This window comes from Candoia aspera, chromosome 2 (assembly GCF_035149785.1).
Source record: "Candoia aspera isolate rCanAsp1 chromosome 2, rCanAsp1.hap2, whole genome shotgun sequence".
Classification (NCBI taxonomy): Eukaryota; Metazoa; Chordata; class Lepidosauria; order Squamata; family Boidae; genus Candoia; species Candoia aspera.
This window is the reverse complement of record NC_086154.1, coordinates 132,288,565-132,314,674: the sequence shown is the minus strand read 5'-3', so window position 1 is coordinate 132,314,674 and position 26,110 is coordinate 132,288,565. Positions and strand designations below refer to the sequence as shown.

General features: G+C 43.7%; 1 protein-coding gene across 2 annotated transcripts in view; it reads right to left on the bottom strand.

Moving 5' to 3' along the window:
• NR4A1 (nuclear receptor subfamily 4 group A member 1) overlaps positions 1-21,789 on the bottom strand; it is a 35,780-nt gene extending 13,991 nt beyond the window's left edge. Inside the window, exon 1 of one of the 2 annotated variants that reach the window (XM_063293642.1) lies at positions 21,723-21,789. The gene's annotated coding sequence lies outside the window, so the exon portion shown is untranslated. Of the gene's footprint in view, positions 1-8,161; positions 8,372-21,722 lie in introns of those variants that run through there. The other variant, XM_063293641.1, reaches the window with a different exon arrangement.
• Positions 21,790-26,110: the final 4,321 nt, after the last annotated feature.

Here is a 26,110-nt window from a genome sequence, read left to right as displayed (position 1 = left end):
AGTGTCTTGTAATTGTACACTAGCTTTCCCTGACCTATTGACAACCAGATGTGCTAAAATGATAAGTAGCTAACACAAGATTCTGGGAGCTGTTGTCCCAACAATGTGGTGGGCCAGAGAAGGCCAGTCTCCACCAGATACCCTTACAAATATGGTGGGCTTTTATTAACATCAGGACAAATTGTTACTTCAGATTTAATACAAACTGAGTCCTTGGCCTTGATCCTCCCTCTTGAATGTAGTTCTAAACTTTTATTTACAGAAGCGGAGGAGTGCAAATGAGGGAGGAAAGGGTTTGGGGCCCTTATTAAAAGGAGGGCTAATATTTCATATGCACCATTTCTTCATGGGAATATTAGGAGGAGAGATAAAATGTGTTTCTTCCTTTCTATCCCAGATATTTCTCTCTACCAACCAGAGAACAGCTGTTTCTACAGGATTGATCATCATGTTGAAAGTTGGAATAAACGATATTTATTGACTCTTGCAAGTGAGTGGTCGTGGTTTTCTTGTCACACACTTAATAGGTTGGCATCTAAATTCATTTCTACATCTTTTGCTTCATTTTCTCTTGCTTAAATTGTTATACTGTACAGTTTCTTAAATTTTCTAGACAACTGGAGCAGCAGGCATATATGTAAGGTACCATTTCCTAGATACAAGGTACACCATGAACAGCCTCACTAGGCATGCCCCACAGAAGATTCCTGTGTTTTTGTCTCAAATTAAAAATACTTCTGCCAAGACAAGAGACAGTAGAGGCAAAGGTAAAACCACTCTTTTGTGCATCCAGAAAAGCCACTCTTCTAAAACAATAATGGGACATTATGATACAGACCCAGCTGTAGATTTGCAGACATTCGATGTACCTACTGTTCCTTGCCCATCTGCTTGGCTGGTCTCATTTCAAAGAATAATGAATGCCGAACAGTGTACATGATCAAGCAAGTGTTTTGGTGAGGAAAGAAAGGAAAATGAACAAGGGAAGCAAACAGGAAATGCAATGAACACAGAAGGAACAGGAACCCCTGAATTTTATACTGGCTTCTCTCCCAATATGGAAGATAAGAACTAAAGCATTAAGCCAACAGCATCATGAAAGAAATAGGCAAACGTTCTATAAAGGTGTTCTAGGTGAAAAGAGCAAATTTCAAGAACTTCCTTAGGAAATTTAAAGGACCGATGCAACCATCAGTTTACCTAAGCAACTTCAAGCTTTAAATGACAAAGCTACTAAGATATTAACACCTGATCAAAGTCCTTAATTACTCTTGTTTCCCTGCAATGCTTGGAATTCCCATAACTTACTGAAGCTTTATTTGGAAATTTCTGCTGCTGCTATTCATCCATCTTAATTTTCCAAACTTGGAACCATCAATATTCCAAAGTTCCTGAAACAACTTGACATATAAAACAAAAGTAGAATTTAGACTGGATTCAGTTACAGATTGGGCCTTTCCCCAATATTAGAGGCAACATGGTTTTGAAAACCCGAATTTCAGGTTGATGAACCAAGGAGCAAAGGAAAAAAGGATGCAAGGCAATGTACTGAATATTCTCTGCCCCCAAATTAAGTTTTTCTCTTATCTTCCCAATCTTAATATGAATACCCTGTACACAATGCCCAATCCTAGAAACAACAATTCTGTTCTCACCCACATCTCCATCAGTCCAATTATAAAACAAGGAAATTTTAAATGTGCCTGCCTTGCCAGCTGTACAGAGGAAAACTATATAAAAAAGGAGGTATTAGTCATATCTTACTTGATCATCCCACTTCTACCTCATTATGGCCCTTTGATTGAAGGAGATCCATCTAAATGTTTGTTTTGGCCCTTAAGCAGCAGCCTCAGACAAGGAACATGAAAACTGGACCTGCTGTGGAGACAGGATCTCAGAACTTTATGGTGTCTTGCAGAATGGTGCCCTCCAAAGGAGGAATCATAACTGGAAGCATTAGCCAAGATGAAAGTCAAGTCTTTAGCAGCAACTCTTGCGGCAAGATGATAACGTCAGCCGTATTGCTGACCTTTAAAGGTTAGGTTCTGTTAGCAAAAGCTGCTGCTTTAACAGAGGAAAGGATTCTGGGATGTCGAGACATAGAGAATTTCAAGGAGACTTTTAACACTACCCCACTGAAAGACCATCACCCATTTCTTATGGGGACCAGGGCTCCTCTTTAGTAACTTGGTGTGGAAATCTTTAGTTGGAAATAATCCCCCCTCCACTAGTTAAAATAGATCAAGGATGGCAGCAAACCTGGAATTTGGATGGGTAAGAACTACGTCACCCAAGAAGTGGCTAGCTGATCCAGTACTGAACTTCAATTAAGAAAACAAAACAAAAAACAAAACAAAACAAAACTGAAGCCTGCAGCTTCTCAATTTGTCAAGAGGATCAGGTGGTGTTGGCATAAGCACGCGTACGCTGTGGCCGACAGGAAAGCCACATCATCAAAGGAAACAGAGAACAGAGCAACCAGGAGCATTCATGGTCCTAAAGTACCAGAAAGAGATTTTGAAAAATTATTGTGTGACATCTTTTTTTAATGAATGTGGTTCCTATTAAGGTTTTTCTGTTACTTTGTCCCCAGATGCTAGCAAGGTGATGGAAGAGTTCAACATGTGTGTGAATGGATATCCACCTGTACGCTCCCTACCCCAAACTCCAGAAGAGGAAGCGGCAGAAGGACCGTGACTCTCAACCGCTGGTTGATTTGAGTCCCTTGCTGAGCTTTCCCCTGAGACAAGGTTTTCATTTACAGCCTAGGTTGGCCAATTCTGCTCAACCACTTTCCTTAAAAGAAAAGATCTTGTTCACGTATCTTTGGAACATCAGTGTGCTGGCATAACCCCTCTGCACACCCACTGACGCTATCTGATCTTGTTATTCTGCATTCCTAAAATAGAACTTTGATATCCAATTGTTAAAACTTGTTATGATCCACACTGTTCCAATGTAGCAACAGATGATACCCAGGGCTCCTCGTAACACAGGATTTATTAGCGTACTCTCCCTAGGGGAAGTCCTCACGTCTGCAAATGTGCAAGAGCAGTATCTCCCTAGGTAGTGCAGGACTAAGGAGCTCCGTTACATGAGCTGGCATTCTAATCTTAGAAATTGCTGCTAGCACCACTGAGCGCAAGGGCTGATTGGACAGCAGATATCTAGCAAAGAGGAAGGATCAACAGCGGGCCTGTTAGTGCAAAGCTAGGTGTGATACTTCTCATGATATTAGTCTTTCATGTGCAAGCTTTTAAAGGTCTTTAAACAAAAAAGCAATTGTGAAGCCTTTTATCCAGTCTGGGACCATTTAGTTCTTTGTGATACTGTTCCAGTTTGGGCCCTTCCCTCCCTGCCCCTGCCTTTTTTAAGCCTCTATGCTTAACCTAACTATACAACAATGTCCCAGCTATACTGGTCTACAGCTTCTGCAGGGAAAAAGGACAGCACTTACAAATTAGAACAAGAATTAAAAGAAAATGGCTTGATTGATAATACTAACTTTTCCCCTGGGCTTGAAGGCATAAATATAAAAATAAAAGTAAGAAAGAGTAATAACAAAAGGGCTGAAAAGCAGCCTTGGCCCACCCAAGGACTGAGAAATCAATAGTGGAAACTTATTATGCTCTGAAACTACACAATGAAATTGAGCTAATTGAAGTGGAATCCAAGAAAGTTCACTGCTGTTCCATCATTTTTGCCAAGAGTCTCCACCCAGCAGGTCTCTCTTCTCCATACTTTTCCTTAGTTGCCGTTGTCCTAAAATTGTGCATCATCATCATCATCATCATCATCATCACCATTATCATCATCATCTAAACTTGTATGCCATCTGAATCTTCATGACACTCTGGGCAGCTCACAAGAATCAAACAAAGAAATTACAGTAAGAACTCTTGCTCTAAGAATATGGGCATTATAAAAAGGGAAATTCTCTGAGTGGAATAGGGTGGACTAGCTTTCAACCAGCCATCTAAGATGTACTTGATATGCCAATGTTAGCAAGAAAGGATACTTCTCTGAACCTGGATGAGCACTGCCTGCTGATTTCTGCACTGATTTGTCACTCGAAGCAAAGAGAAGGGCAGGCAACACTCTTCGGGTGAGTTGGCATCCCTGTGATAGAAGGCTGAATCCACCCAAGAATTACCTGGGTAGATAATAGCCGGACCACTAGATATTTCCACACTGCTCTTGAAAGGTGAATGAAGAATTCTCTTCTGGGAATGGTCGTTTTTCCCACTGTGGTCATCCAGTAGTTTTAATTGGGATTCACCAGAAAAAGCATTTCCAGATATTTCAGCTCCTCTCTTTCTCAGAGCCCACCTAGCTGCCTAAAAACACTTCTTTTGACTCATGCACAGAGGGCTGGTGCTCCAACCCTTTCCCACAAAGAGCCACAGCCAGGGAAGCAAGCCACAGAAGCTCCTTTGTAGCAAAGAACATGGTTGGAAGCACCAGTGTCGTCTTCCTGCAGGCACTGTCGCCATCGCTTTCTCCTCTGTGTATTTCTCTGTCTTCTACTATCTTCCAATGGAAACGGCGCAGGGTTGCTATAACGACACACCTCTTTACCCTGTGAGCCACCCCTTTGAGATTCTTGTTGTTTTAGCACGCAAATGGCCCCTGTAATCACTATAAAACAGATGCAGCAACAGATGTGCTACTATCCCCTGTCTGACAGGCAGAACAGCATTTTTGCAGAACTTTGCCACCCTGAAGATCCCCCATCATTGGACAGCTTCCGCTTACCTTCCTTGTTTGAAAGGTTGAGACAAAAGCAAAGGCGCCGAGGGTATGTAAGACTGAAGCCTGGCTGACTCCCCACTGCAATCGGCAGGATGGAATGCTTCAGGGCCAGTGACCCAAGGACTGCTGCCTTTGGTTGGCCCCAGAGAGTTGTCCTGGGATAGGAAGGTTGAAATCTCAACGTAATATACTAATTCCCCCAACATTTAAGAGCCAACAGCTAAGTTCTCTGGAACAACGGCAGCTGTAAGCTGATCAGGGTAGAGATGACTGTTTTTGGAATGGGAAATTTAAGCCTTCAAGATGTGGCTGAACTATAATTCCCAACAGCCCAAACCAGTCTGGCCAAAAGCAAGGGATGCTAAGAGACAGAGTTTAGCTATATGTGGAGGTTCACAAGCCATCCAGGGCTGCTTTAGAGGAACAGAACAGAGGCCCATCATTACAGTGTTCGACATAGCCCTACAATTTGCTCCCAATTTGTTGTACTGTATTTAGACTTTAGAGACTGCTCAAGAGCACCCTCTGCTGGAGCTCCAGAACAGCAAATGACAGATCAACTTCCCGGCAACTTGATTATGCTGGGTTCAATGCTAATGTAAAACCACTGAAAGATTCCTAACTCGGTAAGCAAAAACTGGCACGATTCAGCATAAATGATCACGCTGTTTCCAAGAAGAAATACTCAACAGCTTAAGGAAACTTGCAACAAGGAACAGACTGTTATTGTCAGTTTGACAATGGGTGAATTATCTAAAAGAAGCTTTTCTTGTTGAAAGCTATTTCTTCCAGGCTCAAATGTTCCAGGGCTGAATCTGCTGCTTGTGCTCAACCCCACTTGAACAAGGGCAGATGGATTCTGGCATTAGTTATACAACTCTCCCCTGCTATACAGAGACCCTTTTCCTGCTTTGCATGTTTCCTGGGCTTTTAACAGCTGCACATCAAGATATTCAACAGATGCAGCTCTCTACAGCATGTAAACAGCAGCAATGAGAAAAACTGCAGCTGCCAAGGTGGTCTGATCTGCCAGAAAGGATAATCAACACTACTCAAAGCTACCAATGGAGAGGTAAGTAAGGCCTTCATTCCAAGAGACCAACCCCAATGCTGTTTTTGTGTAAACACAAGCTTTTTAAAAGCTGAAATAACCCAGCTGGGATTTTTCCCACTTCCTGCGATCAAACAATGGAAAAGGGTAAAATAATCCATATTTCCCGGCTTTTTGTCTTGACAATAGCCATTTTCCTTGGTAGAAGGTGTCTAGAGAGGGCATAATGAAGGCAACTGGTCCTCTTCTTATCTAAGTTTCCGTTCCAGGCAGATTTGCCTGGGAGTAAACCCCTTAGAAGAGAGCCGCCCTTACTGCTGGATACATCTGCACAGGATTGTGCCATGTGAAACAAATCAAGCTTTTGGAAACGCTGTGATTACCACACATGGCTCCATGGAGGCTGCTGAGATTATGCTAGGATTCAACCCATTTTGTACCTATAGGCTTACTGGTCTTGATCCAGGTTTTCAAACCTCCTTCTGTCCCACTTAATGATTCTGGGGTGGCCAAGACTGCAAAGGAGGTGCTCACAACGGACAAAGAAAAGGCTGTGGCAAGTGGACTTCTTCAGCCTTTGAAGTCCAGCGCACAGGCTTGGAAACAAGAGGAGCCCAGCCACAGCAAAGGCTGCCAGGTGCTCAAACTTGATGCAGCACCTGTTGCTCTGAATGCGCCAGGAACTGCCAGCCCTCCACCCCCCTGCAAAGCCACATGAAAGCACCGGGGCAGGAGCGTCGTTCCTGATTTATGTCCTTCAACACCTGTGATGGTACCAAGCTGCTCAGCAAACTGACTCACAAACATGCGTGTGCACAGATGTGCACACACACACTAAAAAGAGCATCTCTTTTGAAAGGGAAGGAGGAAAAAAGAGAGAACATTGGAAAACATTTTTCAAAGATGCCCTCTGTACACACTTTTTGAAAATATATGGAAAGGAATTTCTGCATCTAGGAAAGAAAAATGTAAATGTGCATACAGGCGCGCACACACACAAACAGTACACACAGAGAGATTAACAAAAATTCTGCAACTAAGAGAGGACTAGCTGTCTTTGACCCTCTGCAAGCAGAGTGACAGTAAGAGTCTGGCACATGCAGCTCTTCCCACAGTGATTTTCCAAACAGAGAAAATACACTTGAAGTTCTTTTCTCAGTTTGGTTTGGGCAGAATCAATACATTCAGCCCGATGAAGAAGAAAAATATCTTCAGATGCCTAGGAAGGTAGAGTCTCATCTGTTTGTCTCCAAAACAAGGGCACAATCGCCAAGCCTTATGATGAGGCCCTGCATCTGGATGGCTTTTTACTAGACACAGTTTTAATCACAGCACACAAGCACTAGGTGTACGATGTACTTTACTTATCAAGCATCAGATCGCTTCTTAATATCACAGGTTTTCTTCTAAAAGAGACACCTTCACTTTTGCCCGAATGAGGTGCCCATCGTGCACGGCCATCACAATCAAGGTCACGGGAGATAAAAATGGCAAAATGCACCCAGTCATTGGTACACATCTGCCAGGTCTCCCACAAGCTCAGGTTACAGCAACTTCGTCCTTTAAAATGCAAATGCAGACTTCTGAAAACTGCTTTTTGAAACAAGTGCACCATTATAGTTGCCATCAGGCCAATCCAAGACCCCAGCCAGATCCTCTTGCAATTTAAGCTTCAAAGTACAAATACCTCTTTTTAAAGAAAGAAAGCCTGCCCTTGTAGGATTAGTCCAGCAGTTCATACAATTTTGCCTTCTTAAAAGCTGTACCTTAACCCATGCTTTCAAGTTGTCCCATGTTACATAGGAAGAGCCGGGCAGATGAGATCTTGGCAGTTCTAGAAACTTTCTAAGATCTGCAAATCAAAACATCCCTATATGAAAAATCAAGTTGCAGTTCATGCAGTTAAAATATGAATAAGCAACAGAAGCCAATGCCGCTCCTTCAAATTCATCCTTCACGGATAAACCCTACTCTGCTCTTGCAAAATGGCTTGCACATCCATACTTCACTTAGCACGCGTTTGGTGCCGTTAGAACGGCCCTACTGTTTACACTTCCTTTTTACTTTGCAGTACATCAGATGACAACATGCAAGCATGTATTTCCCACCTCGTCCGTCATTCTTGCGCCCTAACTTTTGAACACGCAAGACTCCTTCCGATCCCCGAAAGGATTCGCCTACTACGAAGTCCTCTCCTCTCCTCCCTGCCTTTCCCCAGTTGCACGCCTCTCCCGATCTGATAAAAAGCATCCCTCGTCCTGCAAACCAGTCCGTTAACAATCCTTCTTGACAGCCACGAAGCACTTCTGCACCTTACGAAAAATAGACGGGAGGGGCTAACAATAAATCCACACATACCCAACGGAGCTCAAGAATCTAGCTGCGGTCTCTTCCACTTTTACATGTGAAGGTGTGGGGAAGTCGGTTTATGTTTAGAAAGCCCAAAGTGCATCGGGAAGCGCCGATTCTCGCTGCTGCCGCCGCCGCCGCCGCGCAGATCAAACCCCAAGATAAGAACGAGCGAGCCCGCGCGGGAGCGAGCTACCTACAGACTAGACGCCGACTAAGCCACTGAGGCTCACCAGCCCGTGGCCAGGAGATTCTCTTAAGCTCTCTGTGACGCAGGGGCGAAGGGGTTGGAAGAGAAGGAGGGGGGATCCTCTGACGCACGCGCCCGGCTGCAGCCTTCGCCATACAAGGCAAAAAGGGGCGGAATGTTCCGGCGCCCTCGGAGCGAGGGGCGGGATTGGAATGTCTGTGCGGGTGACGCACACGGGGTTCCATTGACGCACGCCTCGGAATTGTTTGATCTAAAAATAGAACGAGCTGCCCCCAGCTAAAAATAGAGCCCTTTCCTAAGCAAGGATTTGATGGTGGTGGTGGGGGGGTTAAAAAAGAGGAGGAGGAGAGAAAAGAGTGTCATAGGAAGAACCAAAAAAGGGGGAGCACCGGAGCAGAAAGGTCCACGGTACGGAAACGAAGGGCCTATCGCAAGCGAAGGGGGGCTGGGGCTGCACAAGGGAAGCGCGGTTTCAGCGCCACTTTCTCAACTTTCGTGCAATAACTTGATGGCCTCGGCCCATGGCCCTGCAGCACAGCCACGCCTTTATTTCCCCGCTTCCAACCATGGCGGCGCCCCTTCCGTTCCGGTCCACGACCCTTGCCGTTCTCAGGGCAAGCTCACACCGTGCCTGCTTCTGTATTTCCCGAGTCTTTCCTCTCCATTTCCTCTTCCAGTCACTTCAGAGGACGTCTCTTCCCTCTTCTGCTGGTGCTGAAGAAGACGACAGCCACGCTATTCTCACGTACCCTTGCAAAGATGTGGAGATTTTGAGCAACCGGTGCCCTAGTGGCAGAGGAAGGGTGAGAGCCGAACAGGGGGCGGCGGTGCTCTCAGGCATACAACCGCCTCAGTGACCCTGCAAGTTCCTGAGAAAGGCTCCAGGTGGAAAGCTCTGAGCAGATCTCCTCCAGAAACATGGTCCAGCTGCGCCAGCCTCGTTCTCTCCGCCGGGGTAGCTTTTAATGGGGCCTTTCTTGGGCATTGTCTCTGCCTCGTTCCCAGAATGGGGTCCAAACATGGTTGACCCCTTTCAAAATGATGGAGGAAGTCATGCCTTCTAGTCTGTGATCCTCAAAACTTAAGCAGTAAAATGTGTTTGCTGTTAATGTGGCAGAAGATATTTTTTTTATTGCTAGAAAATACAGCTACACTGTAAACTACCAAGCAAAAAGTACCAGTTTGTGTTTTCCTCAGGATTTTCTCCTGAACTTTTTAAAAAAAATGTCATGGGAAAAGACAGGGAATATTGTTATGGTGGAGGAACATACTATAAATACTGTAAGGCAGAGAGACCGCACAGTGTGAACCAGCCTTTTCTGAAACTGCCTTACAGTACTAGAACCCTCCTATGTTTTTCTTTTGTTTCTTCTTCTTTTTTTTTTGCTGCTGCTGCCAGAGATCTGCCAGAGAAGAAACAAAATAAAACAACTGCATGTCTTTTGGGTGATAGCACAAGGAGCTCTCTGTCTCAAAGCACCTTTTGTAGTACGAAAAACAGACTGAAGTGGAAGTGAGAAAATACAGGAAGGAGATTGCTAATGGACGTATCCTGACCTCTTGACATTATATAATGTCTGAAGCAGGGCAACAGCACAAGGAAAGTCTATGATGAAAGTACTCTGATTCTGCTGTCACTGAAAACAGATAACTTGAGAGGATATAAAAACATGGAAAGCAGGTTTGCAATATTTTACTTGCGTTATTCCTTTTATTCAGTAGCAATAAGCATGTAACATAGCAGATTTTGAAAAAGGCTCTCTGCCCTGGAAATAAAATGGTGCTAAAAGCATCTTCTGTTAAAAGGCACAGATAAAAATGCCTAAAAACAACAAAAAACAAACTGGTAAGGTCAGTAAAAGTACTGCAATGTTGGAGTCAGTTTTAGCCAGCCATGCACTGCACTTTTTAAAATGCCATCTAGTAATACTTTAGTAATTTTCTGATTATTGTTTTAATAAATTGACATTAAACAGTCCCTAGGCCTGGGTTAATAAATTAAAGGTAACGGATAGAGGAAGTGGCTGAAGCCAAGCAGATCTGTACCTGGACAGTCTGTGCAGCCGGGAAACGGCAGTGAAATTACCTGTCATAGGCTAAGGAAAGATAGTTTAACACAAATTTAAATCTGCTGTTTTGGCCAAGCTGACCCTGTAGACTGAACATTTGAAAATTTACGTTTTATAAAATAACTTTGGAAAAGTATGTGCATCTTTAGATCAGTGTTTCTCACCTTGGCAACTTTAAGATGTGTGGACTTCAACTCCCAGAATTCCCAAGCCAGCATGCTGGGGAATTCTGGGAGTTGAAGTCCACACGTCTTAAAGTTGCCAAGGTTAAGAAACACTGCTTTAGATAGACAGAGTTGTGATCTAATTAAGTACATTAAGGTGATTTAGTTTGATGGACTAAATCATGTAAACTTGTTTTTATAATGCACATACATTTTGTATGCTTCTCTCATGCAGGAAATCTTTTTTTCCAAGATGATATTTACTACTGCAAGTTTTTATCTATTTTTTTTAAAGCTCCCCATTAGATACAGCTAGTTGTATCATATTAAATATATTACAGTAGGGTGAAAAATCAGCTCCAAGCTGGATTATTGAGAAGCATAGTAGATGTGAAGATGATGGCAGCACCAGCCAAGCTATTTAACATACTTCCTTTTATTACTTTTATTACTTGCTAACTCCCTTTCAGCCTGGTGGAAGCCCTCAATCAAGAAGAAATTAGAGACAAGAGTGACTAAGGAATAAAAAAAAAGTCAGTTTCTGCACATGCCTTTTTACACCTGTTGCCAGCTGAGTAGGATTCTCTCTAGGTCTCAACCACTAATATATTTTAAGATGCATTTCACTGTCCCTCTTCAGTCTTCTCAAGAGATTTTCCTCTCTATCTATGCATCTGAGTGTTTTCCTCACTATGGCCTCTGTCAGTGAAGTTTCTTTTTCCTTCCCTGAGCTAACTTTCCAAGTAGTTTAAGATTTCTCCCAAAATCAGGCTTTGAAACATTTGAAAGACTTCCATCCACCATTGAGCCTTCTGTTCCCAGAGAAGGCAGCCAGATCAACACAGCAAACAGAAAGGACATCACCCATCAGATGTGTGAAAAACCAAAGCTAACTGGAAATGTGAAATATCATAAAGTGGGTGCCATGGATATATCCTCAAAAGGTAAAGATCATAAGAGGAGAAACTGGTTTGTAAGTGAAGATAATTGCAACTTTCAGCCTGCCTCATGGAACTGGACAGGAGTGAACAACACTGCAAGACTGTTGTTATCATTCTCTATTATAATATAGCATCAACACTGCAGGATTATTAACATGATGGTAGACCCACCATTGCACATCAAGGAAGCCTGCGTTCTTCCTAGTTATATCTCCAATATTTGGAATCTCTCAAAATACCAAGAATTGTGGCCTTCCTTTCCCAACACAAAACTATGACCAAAATAATTATTATATAACCCTGGAAGAATAAATCTATACTTAATTTACAGCAATGGATGTGTGTTATTTAACAATGTTAGAGTCGCTCTGTGAGTGAGACAGACAGTGACTAAATTAGAAATATAAATAAATAAATAAAAATTGAATTAGTTTTCTTTTTCAACAAAGACCAAAGAAGGCACATTATGGACCCTGTCCATAAAAGAATATCGTTTGGTGGGGCCCAGGAAGAAAGCCTTCTCTGCCGTTGCCCCCGCCCTATGGAATCTTCTCCCCCCAGAGGTGAGGCAGGCCCCCACTCTCCTGGCCTTCTGGAAAGGAGTGAAGAACTGGCTCTGCCAGCCTGCATGAGGTATGAGGAGGAGCAACCAATCCTGGGGGTGGTTAGCACCCTGAAGATGCTCCCATAAGTGTATTGTATTGTAATCCGCCCAGTCGTGCTCTGAGTGAGATGGGTAGTGACTAAGTTTGAAGTATAAATACATCAATAAATAAATAAGGAAGATGGCTTCTGAGGAACCTGGCCAATTTTGGAGAGAACCTGTTTTGTTTATAACATAATTTACCAGGCCTTTTTGCTGCATTCGCTTCCTTTAGTTTTAATTTCTATTATACTGTTAGCATAAATGTATTTTTTTCTGTTACTAGATAATGTGTTTCTATGAAGCAGCACTGAGGAAACCCCTTGCCCAAATAATGTATGAGCCAATACATGCTGTTTTCTCGCTAGAGATGCCAACTGCTGGGAAATGAGTACTTGAAAAAATAGCTGCTGTTAAGCATAGGAAGAAGAATCAGCTTGTTATAAAAACCTCTTACAAGCCGGTTTGGTGTACTGGTTTAAGGCATCAGCCTAGAAACCAAGAGATTGTGAGTTCTAGTCCTGCCTTAGGCACAAAGCCAGCTTTGGGGCAGGCAATCTTAGCTCTACAAGAACTAAAAAAACCTGCCAAGCCACTTCTGAAAATGTTGCCAAGAAAACTGCAGGCAGTTGCCTGGAACCAAAACTGGCCTGAAGGGACAAATTTCCTTTTCTGAGAGACAGTTTGGTATTGGGGTTAAAAGCACCAGGCTAGGAACTAGGAGACCTTGAGTTCTAGTCCTGCCTCAGGCATGAAGCCAAATGGGTGTCTTTGGGCCAGTCCCTCTCTCTCAGTCCCAGAAAGCAGGCAAGGGCAAACCACTTCCAAAAATGTTGTTGAGAAAATGGCAGGGACTTGTCCAGGCAGTCACCGGGAGTCAAGACTGACTTGAAGACACAAACAACAACAACGCTCTTGCTGAAAAGCATCATCTTTTGAGTGAGTATGCTGAGAAACAGGATGAAAAGAAGTCTGCCTCAAAGGAAACTTGAGTTTACTGCCTTAGCAGTCAGATGCAAAAGGCCCTTTGCGAAGTTTAGTTCTAAAAAAAGTTTGCCCACCTTTGGAGACAGGCGTCTAGCCTTAGTCTAGCCTCCTTCATCCCCTCTCCCCCGGTTCTCCTGTTTGGTGATACTGTTGTTTCAGAGCGGAATTTTGTGGGCCAAGCATAAAAGACACCGATAACTCAGCAGCTGGAAAGATTGATGCCTTTTCCTATTGTTAAAAATATTTTTGGCCTAGACAGCCTGAGTTTGCTTAAAGGCCTCCCATTTGTAAAACCGACTGCGTAACAAGATGCGTTTTTAAGGCAAGGTTTGAGTCAAAGACCTGGCGGGAATCCCGGAGCAGCTGCTCTGAAGAGGAATGTAACCATCAGACGGATCTTTCCAGCACTTCTCAAAGGCTGGGTTGTTTTAAGGGCAAACCCGAACATTTAAGGAATGTGGAACTGAGGATGTCCTGTGGAGGATTTTTTTTTTTCTTTTTAAAGAGACAGGCTGGTAAACAGGCAACAGAGGATTCAAGCTGCAGCATAGGGCTGTTCAGAATAGCCCAGATATTAGCCCGTTTCTAGCACAAGTACCAGCCACCCTCTCAGTCAAACATAACTGCATTCTGACAATGGTTTGTATGTTCAGGATAACTTCAAATGCTTTGAATTCCGAGTTTATTTAACAATCATTTGAAAAATAAACAACTGGTTGGGTTCATCCATCACAATACGCCACAAACCATGGTTTGCAGATCACAATGGCTGGATTTGTTTATTGGTCTAGTTAACGTGCTTAAGCCAAAACCAAAGAAATCATATTTTGTCTCATTGTGATGTGCAAATTTAGTGACAGTAAAGAACATGGAGTCGAAGCCCTCCTAATGACTTCATAGAATATGAGCTGGAAAGATCAGTTTGGGCCATGAATCCAACCTCCTCCACAATGCAGAAAGCCAAAGCCTCAATATTCCACCTCAGAACATTCTCCCTCTCTCCACATATAATCCTGGAATCATTAATAATGCCAATTTGAGTTGACTGATAAACAAAAGGATTTGGATGTGGACTACAATGAGCTTTGCAAGGGAGGACCCATTCACTACCTAGCTTTTTGGTTTGTCTTGCAGGTCAGCATGGAGTTGATATGCCCTCCCCTTGTCCATGGAAAAAGAGCACCTTGGAAGAAGAGCAGAATGCCAAACCTGACGGAAAATGAGCAACCACAAACCATTCTGCATGTTCACCTGGTCCCCAAGTGGTAGGTGGTGGTTGGGATTCCAGAAGAGAAAGGAAAACAGCACCATAAAAGACAAAAATCAAACTTGGGAGACCTCAAAGTGGTAAATGTCACAGCATATCTTCAGATGGCTTTGGTGGGAAATTCCACTGAAGTAAATAGGCGTGCTTGAGAGTGAACCGCCTGTGGCTTACAGCTCTAGCAATGTCTGTGGGGGAGGCAAACTTCTCTAGATGCATGGAAATGTGGCTAGCCACTCAGAGGAGGCAGGGGAAACCCACTTAAATCTCCAGGCCCAGATACCTCCTTTCTTCCCTTTGGTTCAACGTAACTGGCAGAGCTGTCAATATGAATCTAACCCCCAGGGTTCCATTCCTGACCAATGTGCTGGAATGAAACGGAAAATCTTGTGTTACAGCAGCACCATGCAAGTAGGAGCAAAATGGAAGGTGCAGCCAGAATGCAAATCTATAGGTATCCAGCCAACCCAGCAGCCGGTTAAATTATTTAAGACCTGCAGCCCTTGGCCCCGTTTCATATGGTCCTCAAGCTCATTTCAAACACCCTTGGCAAGATATCAGTTCAAACCTCTGATGAAAGATATGTTTCTTCTCTGATTTTGGAAGAGAGAGAGAGAGAGAAAAGGGGATGTGAGGAAGAGAAAGAGACTACTTTTATTATTTTTTAACTTAGGATGTTGAGTGGACCCTGCCCATTTGGCTAGTGTCTGGATTTGCACAAAACATTGAACCACAACTAGGATTAATTCAGTAAAACAGGTAAAGCATATTGTGTGAACCCAGCTAATGAGAGAGAGAGGGAGAGAGAGAGAAGATCGTTAAAATGAGAGCCTGGGTCTTGCAATCCACTTTTGGCTCTACCCCAGCACCTTCCTTGCTTTAGTTATGCCTACCCTGTAACCCACAAACAAATCACTCTGGTGCGAATGTGGCCCTCACTACAGAAAAAGATGCACTAAGCAAGTATGCTCAGCAAAGGTAAACCAGTAGCACCTGCATCAGGTAATTGCAGCCCAGAATGCTAATTCAATTCTACTTTCCCACCTGAGATTTCCTTCCCAAACACATAAACACAAAACATTTCATGGCCACCAAATATGCTCCATTCTCAATGGATGTTTATTCAGAGTGTTGTTTTTTTCCTCCCCATCTTGGCATTTATCTCTTTGTCTGTTAGCTGCTTCTGCAGACCTGGAAATTCTTTCCTACCTTTCTGATACATTTTTGTGCTGTTCTGGTTATATATTACTTGGTACACAAATTGTACACATAGTGCCTTTTGCAACCATTTAGAGGATATTGGAAAGGAAAGGGAGAATTTTTCATAGCAATGACAACAGTGGTGTGAAAAAATAGGAGGCTTTGAAAGCTATCTGGAAATGACAATTTGTGTTAGAATTAAAGCCAACCACAGTTCTACTCGAGCAACAAAACTATTGCTTTACCAGCCAGTCACGCTGATGGAGCAGGTGGCGAGTCCTGCCTCCACTGGCCAAGAGAGACTGTGCCTAGCGGCCTCCTCACATCAAGATCACCCCCAAACAATAACCCAGACATGCAAAGCGTTCTGGCACAGCTTGGATCTAAAGGAAAGAGGGTGTGCAAGTACTCAGAGTACGTTTGCAAGACAACTCTGTTTTAGAGTGTTCTCAGGCAAATGGGAGATCTTGGAACTGGCTGGCAGAGAAGGTAATAAACACCATGGAATTGGCAAGTGCTTCTGGGACAGACATCAGTGACCATCTCAAAGTTCCTGTCCAGGACTCCTTACCATGCGTGTTGCTGGGCTTTGTCAAAAAGGCCTTGCTCAAGATACCATCCTCAAGATTCCAAAGGAGACCTCTGAGCAGCAAGCCTGTCATGAGTACTGATGGCGAGCAGGAGGGGGCCTCTATCCAGGGGGGAAAACGCATGCGTAGTACTGAGGAATTAAGCAGCCATTCAGAGAGACACAGATCAGACCCGCCTTGACTTTTGGGGTTTATCTGTATGGGTTTTCCCACGCTTCTTCAGTTTGTTAGGATTCTGTTTTATGTAGCAGTAATAAACACTACAGACCTACGCCTTGTCTCGGCGTGATTTCTGACTGTTAGGACATCGCCTAAACATTGGCCTACCAGCCACTTGAAAGAATACAGAAGTGGCATTTGAAAAACATTATCAGTGCAAGTGCTTGATTAAGAGGGTAAATTTAAATGTTGGGCAAATATATGTTTGCTGCCTTGAGTTATTTATAAAAACAATAAAGGTGGGATAAAAACAAATAAAAAAATAGATTCTTGGATGCATTATTGGTTAAGGCCTGTTTTCTTTCCTTCTAGACTGCAATTTTAGTAGGGTAGTAGGGGGTCAAAGACTAGCCCTCGCTGCCTGCACCATTTCATTCCACCCCTCTCCTCCTGAGAGACCAGGGAAAGATCCTTTGGCACCATTACAAATGATCCTGAGGACTGCCATCATGGCATAGGCCAGTTGTTATCAGAAGACACATCCAACAAAGGTGTGCAACTTTCAACTGGCTCTGACTAAAACTGCAGGACCTAGGAGAGCAGGGGCAGAGGCGGGGAGGTTTCCAATTGTCAAGGTTGCAGACTGCATCATTCACATGCCCTGCTCCTTTTTGACGTTTTGGCATTCACTGGTGACTGGGTAGATGCACTCAGTTCACCCAGGCTCGGTTATTCTTTTTTCAAATAATTTTATTAAGATTACAATTGGAAAAGTAAAAACCAATGCAAACTACAAAAAACATAAAAAGAAAAATAGAAAGTGCAGAAAAAAGAAGTAAAAAGAAAAATAGAAAAAAGGAATAAAGAAGTAACTTCCCCCTTCACCACAACACATACAATTTTAGTAAATTATCACCATCTCTTAAGATACAATAAATGCGCTCTTCTTCCCAAAACATCTCTTAACTATTAACAAAATCTTAAAGCCTTGCTATTCATTCCTAGTCAGCAAAAGTCCATTAAGGGCTACTAGAAATAACTGCATAACTATTTTAACCTTTGCTTGCTCTTGAGAGATTGAGACAGATAGTAGTAGAGTTCCGAAACTCTAACCACTCAAAAGCAATTTCTTCCCTAGAAGGAAGGGTGACCTGGACAGTCTGCTTCAAAGACAGTTGTTCTGCCTACTAGCCCTATTGTTGATTGCATCTGGCTCAACATATATCATGATTAGACACAGCCTGATGTACGTTGAGTTTGGAGTTTCAGACAGTTGACTCCCACCTCCTGCCAACAGCCCAGGTGCAAAGCAGACTGGCTAGAAGGACAAAGTCCTCCTCGCTTACATTCTGGAGTGGAACATGCCAAGGTGCTTGGAGTTCCTAGCTGGGATTATGGAGACTGATATTCTAGACAGTAGCTAATATTTCCAGGGAAGCAAGTCCTTCCCAGAAAATGTAGTGGCTCATTGGTTGATGTGCTGCAAAGCTGAGTAGCTATTCAAAAAGTAACCAATCCTGGCAGGGTTTTCATCCCCCGAGAGCAAAAGGTTCTATGGGGATTCAGGATTCATTTCTTCCAGGATAAAAAAGTAGGATATATGATGTTCCTTTTCCACCAATTTTAGCATTGCAACAATTCTGTGAGATAGGTTAAGCTGGAAGATAGCAAGCAATTAGCCTGACCTCACTGAGGAAGTTTCATACTTGAGTAGGGATTTGAACCCAGATCTTTCTTGTCCTAGTCCAGTACTAAGACAAAATAACTCCCATGTCACCTTTTTACTGGGGAGAGGGGAGTGTGGCATCATAGATAGCAACTTTGTTTACCCATTGTGCTACTCTGTGGCTTGCTTTAATCAACATTTGCTCAATAATCAGAATTGGCTGGGTTTGTGCTAAACCGGAATCAAACAAACCATGGTGTTACACTAGAACTTTGAGCCTGGAGATCCAGCTACTTGGCCTCATCTGGGTCCTTTCCTTCTACTTTTGGGAGGATTTAAGGGACAAAGTTTGTGCCTTAAGCCTAAAGGTACTGACTTCGCTCTTTAAAACACATGAAGCCCCCTCCCCAAATAGCCCCGTTGGACAGCTGCCCTGAAATATCATGCAAAGCTTGGTGAACCCTGAGCTGATAAAAGTGCCTCAGTTAGATCAATCTAAATCTTTAGATTTAGACTTCCACACAGGATGGTCGCGCTACTGTTTCTCAAGTTCTTTGGAAGGATAAGACACGTTTTATAAAATTAATAAGTTGTGCCTGGGGAGCTACATAAAATAGTTGGATCTCACAGTTTAGGGTGTTTCTCTGTCTCTGAGAAGGGCTATGTCAGTTCCATATGGCTCCCAACAATAATGTTAGGATGAGGCCTAGGCTGTTTAGCTTCAGCCTCTCCATAGGATCAGCTTCTGAGCAGCGCCTAAAGTACTAAAGCAAAGTGAATCTTAAACCTTCCGGATCATCACTTCCACTGACTCAAATTCCAACCATGTCTCTCCAGAAGGCCAGCATCTTCTCATATTGTGTTTGTGAGGAAACATTATGGCAGGATTCATGTCAGTTCTGCCAAATCCCAGCATGTAATGCTAGCTTTCACTTTAAAGGGAAGAAACCCCTTAAACCTTTTGGTCTTATCCAGAAGAAAGGGAGAGATGGCTCTTTCCAGTTCTACCAGGAGACAAACAGAAAGGTCTTTCCCCATATTGAACCTTACCCCAGATGACTCCTGATTGTTTCAACAGTTCTGTCACTCTGGACAATGTTCAGCTGAAGCCCATGTGTCCTGAACCCCTGCCACAACCATTTTCATTGGCAGAAAACCAATACAATAGTAGAGCATCCTTTTTGGCACAACCCATCAGCTGTAGGACAAGGTGTACTGGCAAGTCAGCCAGGGAACTGAGTTGGGAGAATCCTTCCAAGAAAAGCAACAGGGTAAGAGGAAGAAACAGCTCTGCAAGAAAGGCATTTTTGTTTTGAGGACTCTTGCTGTTCTTTAACATAACTATCTTTTGTTGCCGAATCAGTATATTTAAAATGTAAAGTCCTTCTTTTATACAGTTCCATTGTTCCTCCTTACATAGTACCTTCCAGAAGCATTGGACTAAAATTCCCATCATTCTGATTAGCAGTCCAACACCTCTGGAGGGCATCAAAACTGTATATTGATTGGTGAAATATTCCTTGTTTCAACTCTGGATTAAAACTGGTTCTTCTACTCCAAATGAATGAATCTCTAAATGAATTCATCTGTCTGCTTTCTAGACTATCACTTCAATTAGTTTTAGTGGTTTCAACTCTTTTCTAGCTGCCAAAGTCAAATGTTTTATTCAAATGACGGCTTTATCGTGACATTGCACAGGGAGAATTTCACATTTCAGCATGCCCCTCCTGTACTTTCCCATAATTCTGCCTTTTGCGTTTTTTCATATCCAGGAAGAGAAGAAGGAACAGCTGTGTCATGCCCTTTGATTGGTAGTGACAGAAGCTCTCTGGAAGCACAAGTGACTTAGAATCAAGCCAGACCCCCACAAAAAACTGAAAAGCATGTTTTTTTTTCTTAAAACGTGACATGCCATTTCAGATAAAAACTTAAGAAAACTTAAGAAAAAATATTGATTTTGTCCAGAATGTTGTAACTGCAGTTATTTTCAAGGGCTTTTCCTTCTGGAAAGAATGCATAGTATGTCCTCTTCATCCCTTTCTCCACAGAACAGAAGAGTCCATGGATGAAACAAGTGCCACTTGGAAGAAGAGAACTCAGAACCCATTTTTGGTCCCTACTCTGTCCCCCTCTCTTCAAAACAAACCTGCAGGTGCAGTGAACACCTTGGGCACGAGCCATCTGGCTGCCTGCCAGCCACGGTGGAGGACTAATGCCTGCAGCTGGTTCCAATCTGCAGAGCCTGGGCTGGGAACTGCTAGCGGAGGTTTGGCAGCCAACATGCTACACGCACGCATGTTTGTGTTTCTGAGCAAGCCAAGCCCACAGGGGCGTCAGACAAAGTGCTGGGGTGCCCCACCCACCACTGAACGTCAGCAGCGGGACAAGCAAGCAGCTCACGTCAGCAGCTCTTGAAAGCAGACGCCAGGGGCTGTACACAGGCCAGGTGGGGAAACCGTCTGAAACTAAGAATCTTCCCCATCAACTTCTAAAACTACACACTTTCCAGCCAATGCTGAGAAGAGAACCCCCCAGCCCCAGTATGGCCCATGCCAAAATAAAACAATTAAATAAAAATACATTTCAGTGCAGCGAGACAAATACTGGCCAAGTGCTCACCATTGTAATTCCCTAATGAAAAGGCGTCTCTTTAGCCTGCAATGGAGGTGGAGGTTCATCAAGCTAAGTGACTGACACATGGTCTGGGATTAGACAAGCACCACTTGTCTACTGCTTCGGTGAGTCTGTTTTTAAAGCCCGGAGTGTAAACAGTCCCATAAGGATCAGAAATCATGTTATGGAGATTGGCAGTGAGGAGACCCCATCAGTCATGACATCAAAAACTCTACATACCATTTAACGAACAAGTTCTCCTTAATGGAATGATTTTTGTTAAGCAGAGCAAAGCAGGATGGGTGCATATGGGTGTGTTTTTGCTGTCGACAATGAATATTCATGGTTGTTGAAAATGAATCTTCCTGGATTGCAGAGAAAAAGCACACATCCCTACTCTCCCATCCTTGCCTTCAGTGAAATAATTATCATATATCTACAAAAACGGTATGTTGTGGAGGACACATCCAAACATTGAATCTCAAATGGCAACAGTAAAAGTAGCAGCTGTCAACTAAGTTATTCTTTATCTTTCATGCTAAGTTATACTGTGGACAAACCCAAACACTGTGGTTTGTAATTCATAGTTTATGGCTTAGCAGGCCTATGATGATCAACAAATATTAATTAAAACAAACTATGACTAGAGGAACCTGTGAATTTAGCTTAAGGATCCATTTACAACACCATAATTTCTTAGCATTCCGAAGTCCATATTCTGAGTGCATAATTCACACTTAATATTAATTTCCAGCAAAATTAATAAAGTGACAGAATTTGGATTACTTATTACTTCAGTCAATTCATACAAAACAGCTAAAATGCTTAATATTGTATAATTAACTATCGCAATATGTTCAAAAGGCATTTCTCAGGAAGTAGCTACATTAACACACTGAAAGCTGACTGCTCAGTTCTAATTTCAGTGTTAACTGTTCTACTAGACAGCACCCACATAGCTTCAAGCCTGATTTCATAGCCACAAGCCCTATGGAGTCCATTTTCTAATCACTAAAGAAAAGCAAATAATCACACCTAGAGAGGAAGCTCACATTAAGTTTACCTAGGATGACTGCAGGAGCAGTTAACACACCCAGCCCGACCGACTTCTCAGGCAAGCTCTTCGCAAGATAGATGATATGGCAAGAAATCCATCGTTCTGCTGGGGTGGTCAGAACAATTACATAAAAAGGGATTCTGGCCCTTTGGAGCACTGCCAAGATCATCAACCAGAGCCACGTGGCAACCAGAACTGCAGTTCCAGCCAGAGAAACAGGTTGTACTCTAGAAACTTATCTAGCTTGTCAATCAAACACAGACACCCCCCCTACCACACACACACCACTGACATTTAAAGGCTACAGGTCTAAGCCCATGTGTGTGGACTCTCCCCAATTGAACTTAGCAGGGCTTCCTTCCAATTAAATATTCTTAAGGATATTTGGGTAGTTTAATTGCCAATTAATTGGCTTAATTCAGGAGTAGATTCCATGGAACCAAGCTAGCTTTACTTCCAAGCAGAGGGCAAAGAGGAGAACTGTTTTAAGCAAGTCTGAAGTATTTAGAATGTATCACAACCTGATTTTTGATGGTCTGACACAAAGTGGGCTTCTGCAACCTATAAATAAAGAATTTGATCTAGGGACACTTAGTTTCATCCCAAGACCAAGTAAATCTAGTTAACTTCACTCACACATGCGGTCCACAACAGGGGCTTACAAGTCTCTTTGAACTCTACCCATAGCAAACTGGGTGACTAAAAGACTGGCCAACCATACTTATTTCCACTAAACTCATTTCTAGGAATAGGGGAAAAGAAACCTCCCCGCTCCTCAGCAGAATAATTTTTGAGCAATCTTTTTCCAGAATCTGATGAGGTCTGGGCTTTGCAGACTTCAAAGGGAAAGGAAACTGACACCGAAGTCTGTGGCAAACAGTAGAATCTTTTTAGAAATTAGAGTTCAACCCACACGCTTCCATGTGCATAACTCAATGCAAATATCCAGACAGAACGTATATTATCTTACTAAGCCCCCTTGAGATGTGCAGAGCCACCAGGGTTTCCAAAATCGTCATGCCACAACATGAGTAGGCACCGTGTTGGTGAAGGCTGTTCTAACACCTAATAACCCCAAGGAACAAAGCTGATCTGCGAAAGTCCAAGGTCCAGCCTGGTGCCCTTCTGAAGTGTTGAGACGTGGGAATCCCAGGAGCGGTGGTCCCACAAGTCCTAAAGAGATAAAACACCCATAAAAACAGCCCAGCCCTAGCTATACTTCCTCAGCTCCGGGGGGAATGGTCATCTAGGTCAACCCACACAGGAGTGCCTATAGAATAAGAACGAGGAGAGACGAGGCTGCTCCCTGCTTGCTCCTCGTCAAACCTCTTCATTTTAAGACCTTGCCTTAAGGTCGAGGTAGAAACTTCACCACCTAAGTTCATACGCCCCAAAGGCGTTACTGAGGAGGAAGTCCGGACGAGCTCAAGGGACTGGATTTCGGAGAGACCGCTGTGTGGGCGGCGGGGGGCGGATTAGCGGGCGAAGACGCTGGGCGGAATACAGGTGGTGGGCACTGCCCGGGCGCGCTCCCCTGCTCCCCTGCTGCACGCGCTTCTCCATCGCCTTTCCTGCAGCGCCGGCTCTCGGCGTCCTCACCCAGGAAAGCGGCCCGGAAGCGGGCTCCGGGGACGTGACCTCCCCAGGCATTGTGAGCCCGGCCGGCCTGTCTGCTCGCCCACTTCCGCGCCGAAAACAACAACTTCCCAACGCGCTCACCCCGGCTGCTCTCCCCATCCGCCCGCCGCTTTATTTTCTGCAAACTCCGCCCATCAGCCCCGGCCAGGAAGGAGTCTCCGTGACGTCAAGCCCCGACCCGATTGACGTCGTCGGAATCCCAGCCATCAATGGGGCTAAAAATAGACGCCTCCGAGCCCAAAATACACGCCCGATGCGCGCAGCGGCTCCCCTCCTCGAGTGCCATTGCTTTTCCCGGCTGCGCGGCAGAATCCGCGGGTCGCGGCGAGTGGAAAAAGGTTTCCCGTTCCCGAGCTGGCGGGAGGCAAGAGAGGTGGGCTGCGCAGGTTTACGAGGCCGCCGTAGGAGGATCGCGCTGTCGCTAGCATGACGTTACGTTGCAGGGTTAGATCAAAGGGTCACATTAGTTCCTTCATCTCCCTCCCCTCCAACTTAAGCAGGAAAAAAGTTCCTTCCACTGTGCGGCCGCCTGATGAATTGCTCCGGCGAACGCGAAAGTTTGCACGGTCCTTTGTGGCATGTTGGTTGATGACTAATAAAGTATTATCCAATTGTGGACTCTGCATTTTTTCTTCTCAGCGGTCAATAAGAAGGCCACTGAATTTTTAGGTTCTTTTAGGGTCTGGAAGTGATTGTCTTTTCAGATCTCTTGGAACGAAGGCATGTAAAAACGTGAACACCTGGTCTCTGTAGCCTTCCAAAGACAGTAGTAAATGGACATCAGAGAAGAAAGAAGACGATGCGTCTCTGCTGAGCACGGAAGAAACTGGGGATACCCTCGGATAGAAAGAGGAGCAGCTCCTCTGAAGGGGCTAATTCCCGCTTCTTAGTTAAAACAAGTATGCATCTGCTTGTCTGGGAGCTGTGGGATTTTCTTCTGAGTACCTCATGGCATAGAAACAGGAAGGAAGGACGACTAGAACCCTTGGCACTTCAGCAGCTCAGTTAGGCACTCCTGAAAGCAAGCCTGATTTTTAATATACATAGGTCAGGGGTTTTCAAACTGGCAGGGGGCGCACACAACGGGGGGTTTACAAGCAACTTTAGAAGAAGGGGGTGCACGCTTTTAAAAACCCTAATGAGGCTTATGGAAGCAAAGTGGGAGAATCGCTAAAACCCTGCTGGTTTGTTTGGACAAGCTGTAGCTAAGCCAAGAAAGTAATGCGTGAAACTAGTTTTGAGAGATGGCTAAACTATCAAAGCCATCTGCCAATCACAGCAGTTTATTTATGGTTTAGTTTCTTGGGGGTGAGGGTCACACAAATTCATTCAAAGGGTCATGGTATTGTAAGCTTTGAGACTCCCTGGCAGATTACAATAATTTCTTGGGGAATCCAGATGATGAGCATCCTTGAGTCATCAACTCCGGTTTAAACTCTGTTTTGCCTGTTCTTGACCATTTCCTCACTGGAGATTTGTACCACCCGACAGTGCTACCCATGCATGGTTTTGGCAACAGGTAATTTAACTATTTGCAGGTGTCTGCATATGCATCTTTTCATTTTTATGGTTTTTTTTAAATACTAAAATTCTGGAATTTCAAAATGCCATACTGTCATATGGTAATTCAGGCTCTGTTCCTGTGATCTTTCAATTCTTTGTTTTCGGAACAGAAGAAAGATTCTCTTATACCTGTACAGAGTAAGCAATCTTGCTGCAATCAAGCATCCCTTTTGCCCAGACCCTCTCACTGATACTCAAGGGAGGAAAAAGGCTGAAAGTGGTTTATCTCCCCCGCAACTGCTGTGCCCAGAATGCTCGTTAAAAGTAGTTAATACATGCTCATGAAGTCCTATGAAAGATAGTGCTATTTTGCTATATCAGAATGAACCATGCTAATAAGAGCAATGGAGGAAAAAACGTAATTAGCCAGCCAGAAATTGGCAACAACTGGAAATTAAAGAGATGCTATTCAAAAGCTTTTAAAAGGCAATTAATCACTCAGTTCCAGGCCTAGATCGACAAGAAGCCATAAACAGTCTGACTGCAAATTTTGGAAGAGGCATTTATGGATTTAAACTGTCTTCTGAGTAAACATGACAGGAGGATCTGGGTGAATGGGGTAGACACTGCCGAATAGTACAGTACTATAATAAATGCTCTGAGGACCGCTATTAAATTTCCGCCCAGAGTCCCTCTTTTGGGGGAGATGGGCGGTAATTAAATTTGAATAATAAATAAATACATACATACATACATACATTTCACTTTCAGCTAATTGCGAAATGGAAGGATTTCAATAATACCAAAACGTTCCCATATAGAAGCAACTTTATTGCAGGGAAGAGCACGTCGGATCACAGCCTTATGGTCCTTGCTTGGAGAGTAAGACCTGTGATGGGGACCAGCTAAGACATTCTGCAGCATCAAGGACCCGCTGCAGCGCTTCTTCTCTTCCATGAGTAGAAGTTGAATAAATGGCCAGTTGAGTCTTACTTCCAGCAACAGGCAAGTCTCTTCCACCAACGAGGAGGATAATACGTATTCTCCAACACACAAGCAAACAAACAAACAAATAAAGCCACACTGTACAATATGTGCAAAAAACGAAAAGGGAGAAGACTCAGTTGTGACCTCCTTTTCCCTGGGATGTGCTTCTGGTACTTGTATTGCTTATTTTTACAAACACTTTGTCTCATTCTTTGCATTTCCCATACATGCTAAAATGGGGACTATTTTCACACCTGGCCTTGAGT